Source organism: Lygodium microphyllum, unplaced genomic scaffold, assembly GCF_053477565.2.
Source record: "Lygodium microphyllum isolate KBCC unplaced genomic scaffold, Lygodium_microphyllum_v1.1.10 scaffold_117, whole genome shotgun sequence".
Taxonomy (NCBI): Eukaryota; Viridiplantae; Streptophyta; class Polypodiopsida; order Schizaeales; family Lygodiaceae; genus Lygodium; species Lygodium microphyllum.
The window spans coordinates 89,779-97,516 of NW_028229600.1; positions in this window are offsets into that span (position 1 = coordinate 89,779).

Below are 7,738 nucleotides of genomic sequence, written 5' to 3' on the forward strand. Positions count from 1 at the left end.
TCGCACAAGGAATCCACCTTGTGTACGAGCCCTAGTAAATAAATATAGTTTTACAGAATCCACTGCAAAACCTCATGGAATTCATTGTGAAATAAGAACTCACAGAATCCACCATGGTCTCACGGAATCCACTGTGAAATATGTCTCCTGGCATCATACCCCCGGGGTGGGATATCAATTGTCCTCAATTGCTATTAGCTCAATGTGGAGCGAGCAATGAGGGGTAAGCACTTAGATCACGGGAGTGCATCCATTGGGCCTCTTCAACAGTATGATTTTTAAACTTAACCAAATATCTAGAATATCTACGGCCAGTTCGAGTGGTCATAAAGTCAATGTCTAGAATAGTTTCAGGTTCAAGGAGTTCAGTTTCTTATTCTAATAAAGGAGGGATTTCATAGACAGGGTGGACAAGTAATTGGCCTTTAAAAGGTCGTAACAAACTGATATGAAAAGTATTGTGGATTTTCTAGTGTTGGGATAATTCTAATTTAAATGCATTGTCATTGATTTTGTGAATGATTTTGAAAGGTCCATAAAATCTAGGAGCTAATTTAACAATAGGATGTTTTTCAACACTTTGTAATCTTCTCTTTTCAATGTGTAACCAAACATAATCATCAATTTTGAAACTCGTAGCTTTCCTTCTCTTATTAGCTTGTTTTGTGTATGATTGCTGGGCTTTCGCAATCATGTCTTTGACTTCAACAAAAATAGTAGCATGCATATTGATAATATCATCAGCAGCTTTAACTTTGTTTGACAATGAGGTAACAGGTGTAGGCAATCTATATCCATAAATGATTTCAAAAGTTGTTTTTTGTGTATCTATATGTGGTGTGTTATTGTATGCAAACTGAAGTAAATGCAAGTGTGTATCCCATGTTTGTGGTTTTGAAATTGTGTATGCACGCAAAAGATCTAAAATTATATTGTTAGTAGCTTCTATTTGTCCATTTGTTTCAAGATGAAATGCAGATGAAAAATCAATCTTTGTACCTAAATTAGCAAACAAAGTAGTCCAAAAATTATTGCAGAATGTAGAATCACGGTAAAAAATAATAACTTTTGGCAAGCCATGGTTAGTGAAAATAGTCTTAAAAAACAATTGAGCAACTTGAGATGCAATTAATGTTTTATTGTATGGAATGAAATATGCTTGTTTGCTAAATCGATCTACAATAGTCCAAATCATATCATGATTAGCTTAGGTGTTAGGCAAACCAATAATAAAATCTATTGAAATATGTTCCCATGGTCGTTCTCGAATTGGTAAAGGCATTATTAAACCATATTGCTTACCATGGTGTCGCTTAACTTTTTGACAAATTAAGCATTCAAATAAAAAGTTAGAAACATTAGATTCCATCTGTGGCCAGTAAAAATCTTCAACCAATGTACGTAAAGTAGAAATAATACCTCAATGGCCTTGGTATGGGGGACAATGAATTTCATGCAACACAAATGATCAAAATGAAACAATTACACACAACCTTTTCTCATAAAACATAAATCCATTAGTATAAGACAATGAATCTATTGGAATCCAGTTATTTGCAACTAATTTATTCCAATCAGCTTGAAAACTAGGGTCTTGGTCATAGGTGTCTTTGATAGGGATAAGGGAATCAAAAGATATCACAAAGATATTATGGATAGTCAGTCTTCTACTCAAGGCATCAGCAACAACATTCTCTGTTTCGGGTTGATATTGGATAAGTGGATGGAAACTTTGAATAAAAGCATCCCATTTAATATGATGGTCAGAGATTTGTGGTTGACTAAGGAGATGTTTGATACTTTGTTGGTCAGTATTGATCATGAATTCAGATCCCATTAAATAGTGTTTCCATTAACGTAAAGCTTGTACTACAACTAGTAATTCCTTATCATAGGTAGAATACTTGAGTTCAGATGGTTTAAGTTTGTAGCTAGAGGAGGCTATGGGATGTGAATCTTGTATAAGGACAACTCCTATTCCAGATCCACTAGCATCAGTGACTACTAGAAAGAATGGTCTATTAAAGTCAGGTAGTTGCAATACAGGAGCATGTGTTAAGGCATGTTTCAGTAAATGAAAAGACTTTTGCTAAATTCCATACCAATGATATAGAATACCTTTCTTTGATAATTTTGTTAGAGGCAATGCAAGCAATGAAAAATTTCTCACAAATTTTCTATAAAAGCTAGCAAGACCTAAGAAAGAACGCAATTCATGCACATTTTTAGGTATCGGCCAATTCAAAATTGCTTCTATCTTTTTAGGATCAACTTTAATACCGCCAAATGAAACAATATGTCCTACGTATTCAATGTGGGTTTGAAAAAATTCACTCTTTTCAAGATTAGCATATAATTGATTCTCTTTCAATAATTTGAAAACCAAGGATAAATGTTTATAATGCTCATTCTCATTCTTACTAAAAATCAATATGTTATCTCAAAAATATGTGATTCATCATACGACTGAATGTGGTCGGTGCATTAGTTAAACCAAATGGCATAACAAGGAATTCATAATGTCCAAATTGTGTCCTAAATACAGTTTTGAAAATATCAGATGTATCCAATCGTACTTAATGGTATCCAGATTTAAGAACTATCTTGCTAAATATTGTAGCCCCTTGTAGTTTATCCATGAGGCCGTCTACCCTAGGGATCGGATATCTATTTTTGACAGTGATCTTATTTAGGGAATGATAATCAATGCACATCCTATTGGTTTTATTTTTCTTTTTAACTAATAGGATATGTGCAGCAAAAGGAGAACTACTGGGCCTAATGAGTCCTCGGATTAACAATTCTTCAACTTGGGTTTGAATTTCTTTCTGTTCAATTTGATTATGTCGATAGGGTGCTTTACGTGGTGGTTGAGAACTTGGTATTAAGTCTATTTTATGATCTCCAAGACGTGTAGGTGGTAAGCCATGTGGTGGGTCAGCAGCAAAACAATCTTTAAATTATGAAAGAAATTGTGTGTGCCTATGATGCATCTGATTTTCCTTAGCTTCAATTTCATTCACCCATACTAAATAGGATTTGCTACCTTTTCTTAATGTACGTTTAGCTTGTGTGTGACTAAGTAATGAAAAAGTATCTAAGGTATGTGTACTATGTAATGTGATTTGTTTTCCATTAGAATGAATCTTCATTGAATGCGTGGAATAATCTATATCGGGATTATATTTATGACGCCAAGGCATTCCTAAGATAATGTCACTAGATTGCAAAGGCACAACTAAGAAATTTATGCGCTCAACATAATCGCCAATTTTAATTTCAAAGTCATGCACTTCTTGTGTTCCATTGTATATAATGCCTAAGAATGTAGCCTTGATGCAATAATGAGTTGAAACAGCATGTAAATTCAATTCTTTGACAAATTTTGTAGAAATAAAATCATGTGTGCTCCCGTCATCATATAAAACAATATTTTCTCTACCATGCATAAGATATTTCATCATTATTAAAGAATGAGGATTTGGCATACCTAGTAAACTATCTGAAGTAGTACCGATATCGTCATCATCTTCTGTGAAATCAGGTATTTCTTCAAGGTCTTCATCTTTAGTCGCTCCTAAGTAGTTGATGTAAACAATTGGCTTTTTGGATTGACAATTCACCGCTAGATGTCCAGGTTGATGGCACTTGTAGCAGACTATGGGTTTGGCTTTGGAAACATTTTTAGTAATGGCTGGGAGTTTAGGTATATTGGGATTTGCCTGGAAAGATGGCTTAGGATTTGGATTTGTGTTGGATGGTAACGCAGGGGGTCGTGTCTAAGATTTATGGAAAGAAGATGGAACAAAGCGATTTTGATTGAATCTTCTGAAGTTAGAATTAAATTGCTTTGTACCAAAGTTACCGTTAGTTGGGAATTGTTGTGGTCACTTCTCTCATCCTCGAATTTTGTCTTCATCATCATGGGCCAAAGAAATCGCATCCTCGGGAGTCGTTGGCTTGAACATGTTCACCTCCGCATAGAAGTGATCAAGCAAACTAGACATAAACTTGTGCTTATGGATCGCCTCAAGTACATCTTTGAGCATTCGAAGTTGCAATAAGGCATTCCAAAAACGCTCGGTATATTGTGAAATAGGCTCATAATCACTTTGTTGCAGAAGGTCCCATTGTTTTATTGCTTTTTCGTGGAATTGAGGTGGAAGAAAATTATGCAAAAAATTCTTTTTAAAAACCTCCAAAGTAGTAGGACAATCAATACTTTTGCGAACAATAGTCCACCATAGCGATGCTCTGTCCACTAAATGGTTAGTGACACACTTGAGTTTGTCTTTTTCGGGATATTGTTCTTCATGGAAATAATCATCAAACTGACTCTGATGAAAGCGAGAACAGTCTTTCCATCATGTAGCCCATTAAAAGTACGAAATTTAAAATTTCTTTTACTTAACTTGGCTTCTTTCCGATTAGATTATGCTTCGAGTATCGCATCGATCGTACGTTGTATAACATCTTCGGGTTGCGGTCCATCTTGATCGACAATAGATCGTTGAAGAGTGGCTAGTTGAGCTTGCAAAGTTTGATGTACTCTTCATTCCTCTTGAAGCTGCATCATAATTAGGTCCAATTTTTGCTCCACCGTTGGTTCCAGTAAATCTCCTTTAGCCATAAAATCTTCCATATTTTGATCGATCATCCTGTACAATTTCAAACAACCTCACACACTTGAAATCCTGTTAGCGGGATGAGTGTAGCTCAAAGTCGAGTTTACAAGGCTTGCTTCTTCTTTTTTCAATGGCTTTTTTAAAATGATCTTTCTCCTTTTTGCGGATACGAAAATTGATGAAATCCTTCTTCAACGAATACTTTGCTTGTGTAGACTACATATAGCAATCTATTTGCTGAAAATTATCTTTGTCATAGCACGGGTGTGAACAAAGGCTTGTAGGGAGTTATAGAACCGGTTCGTGTTTGATTTGTAGAAGAACTTTGTGTGAACACCCACTAGAGGAAAATTTAAAGGTAGTAATCTTTAAGCTTTAAGCTTTAGTAAGCTTAAAAAGCTTAAACTTTCTTTTTAAAAAAACCTTGACTTCTTTGAAATCAACGCGACAGGACAAGAGGATGTTGACGCCGACATCGTCGCCAATCAGGATGTGCTGCCACTGACGACGATTAAATTTTGGGGCTAAAAGCTTTAAGCTTAAATAATTAAGCTTAGTAATTGTTATTAAGCTTGGCAATTTCTATCTTCTGTCTGAGATAGAGGGGAAAAAAAAACGTGTTTACAAAGGAGCTTCCCTAGTGGTCCTCCGATAGAGAGTGGTCCTTTACGATCCAATAGCACAACAGGGGGTCCTTCACTGCCAAGAACACACTGGTATTGATGACGGATCATCGCAAGACTGACTGTAGAGCCCGTTTGTTCCAGGAGCTTCACCTTTGCGCGAGGTGGTAAGTGATTGGAAGCCCTTGATCTCAGCTTTGCGATACCACTGATGCGTAAATCCGATGCTGAATGTGTACATAGCGAGTGCCAAAAGGTCCCCAAGAACAAAGAACTCTACTTTAAGCTCAAAAATCAAGAGAATAGACTTACACGACATGAGGCAAAAAGACCAATTGGGAGAGGGCTCTAATGTCTAATCAGCTCAATGAGTTTACCATTATTTTTAGTCAATTGAAATATCAAAAGATCCTTTCATAAATTAAGTAAAATCCATGTTCCTGTTAGTCATCTTACTTGAGAGTTGGGATAGTTTTAGAACTACCGTTAGTAACTTGACTTTGTAGGTGGTCTTATGAATGTCAAGAGCAGCTTGCTCACCAAGGAGGTAAATACAAAGAGCAATGGAGGATCACAGAGCTATTTACTATACTTATGGTGGGAGGAAAGTCAAATTCCAAGGGAAACTCTTGCGAGAGAGGTAAATCAAGAAGCAAGTCACATAACAAAAAGGATAAAAAATGCAATTTCTATAACAAGAAGGGACACATAAAAGAGGGTTGCTACAAGTGAAAGAACAAGAAAAAGGGCAAGAAGGAAAATGAAGATGATGGCAATGAGAAAAGTAAGGTCAAATTTGAGGAGATTAATGTATGTGGTAGTGATGATGGAGGTCTTGTTTGTGTCCTCTTTAAGTGATGCATTCTTGGTTGCCATGGGTAATGGCATATCACAAAATCGACTTGTGGATTTTGGAGAATCATTTCATGTCACTCTACATAGGGAGTGGTTCTCTCCTTATGATGTTGGAAAAAGAGGACGAGTTTGTCTTAAAAATAGCTATACATGCAATATTCTTAACATTGGGGATATACATTTTCCTCTATAGAATGTATGGCATGTTCTAGACCTCACAAAGAACCTAGTCAATACATGATAGCTTCATGATTGTGGTTATAGAGTAATCTTTGGTAATCATATGTGAAAGATTTACAAGGGATCTCTTGTTGTGGCCAATGGGTTGAAATCTAGTACTTTTTGTCCTTTATATGTTTTTGGTGTTAAAAACCATATTGATGTATTGAACTCATTTCAAAAGTTTGGGCTAAAATGGGAGGTTGTTGGAGTAAAGGCCAATGGCTAATAGCTAGGTAGGCAAACCTTGTATGTGTTTTACAAATTGTACAATCATATGTAAGTAAAGATAACAAAGAATAAGTGTACCATATTCATTTTGTACCAATATAACTCTCTTTTGTTTTTCTCTCTCACAACCCTCTTGCACTCCATATCTTCTACCTAACATCCCACCATTGTTTGCCTCTCACCAAGTTCCTCGCTTGCAATCTCACTCTCATGCTCTCACTCTCCCTCACCCTCAACAAGGTGCTCAATTGGATAGCATGAAAGCAAAAGAGAAAGAAATACACAAAGTTTGCACACACAAGAATAGCCTTTTCCATTCTCTCTCAACATTTTATACATGACTTTTATGGTTTCCAACCCTTTTGGGCATCTATTCCACATTCATGGCCTCTTGACCATTATTCCTCTATTTATATGCTTTTCTAAGATTGTTGGATCTAGTCTAGGTTAAGATTAAATAGAATATATTGTTGCAATATTCATATTTTCTTCAAGTTTCCACTTACATCCTCGAGGATTATTACAAGTACATGGGATTTAGCTAGTCTATCAGATAATTACAAAAATAAATATGCAATTGGATTCATTGACATTACAATTGATAGCACCTAAGTTAATATTGCATAATCCAGAAAGTATAGTCTATTCAATTCAATGTCAACACATTGCACTCTTGCCCAAGTGCTTGAGGACTAATAATATTGGAGAACATACCTCGCATGCCTTTATGAACTTTTGTATAAGTTGTGGTATCAAGAGAGAGTTGTTAGGTCCTAAGAATCTTGCTCAAATTGTTATGGTTGAGAGAAGATGAATGTGACAATTTTGGAAATGGTTTGCAATATGTTCTCTAATGCTGGTCTCATTAATGATTTTAAATTGAAGCTATAAAGATAGAAATGCATTTAATTAACATATCTCCTATAGTAAGCCATTTGATGGCAAGATACCATAGAAGTTATGGTTTGGTAAGAGTCTTAGTTAAAAATATTTGTGTGTCTTTAGTTGTGAGGCATTTATGCATATATTTAGGGACAATCGAAGTAAGCTTGATCCTAAGTGTAAGAAATGTATTTTTCTTAACTAGGGAGAAATAGGTGAAACAGACTATCACTTGTGGGCTTCTAAATCAAAGAAGGTGATACACAACCATCATGTCAACTTGCATTGGATGCATAAGCAGCC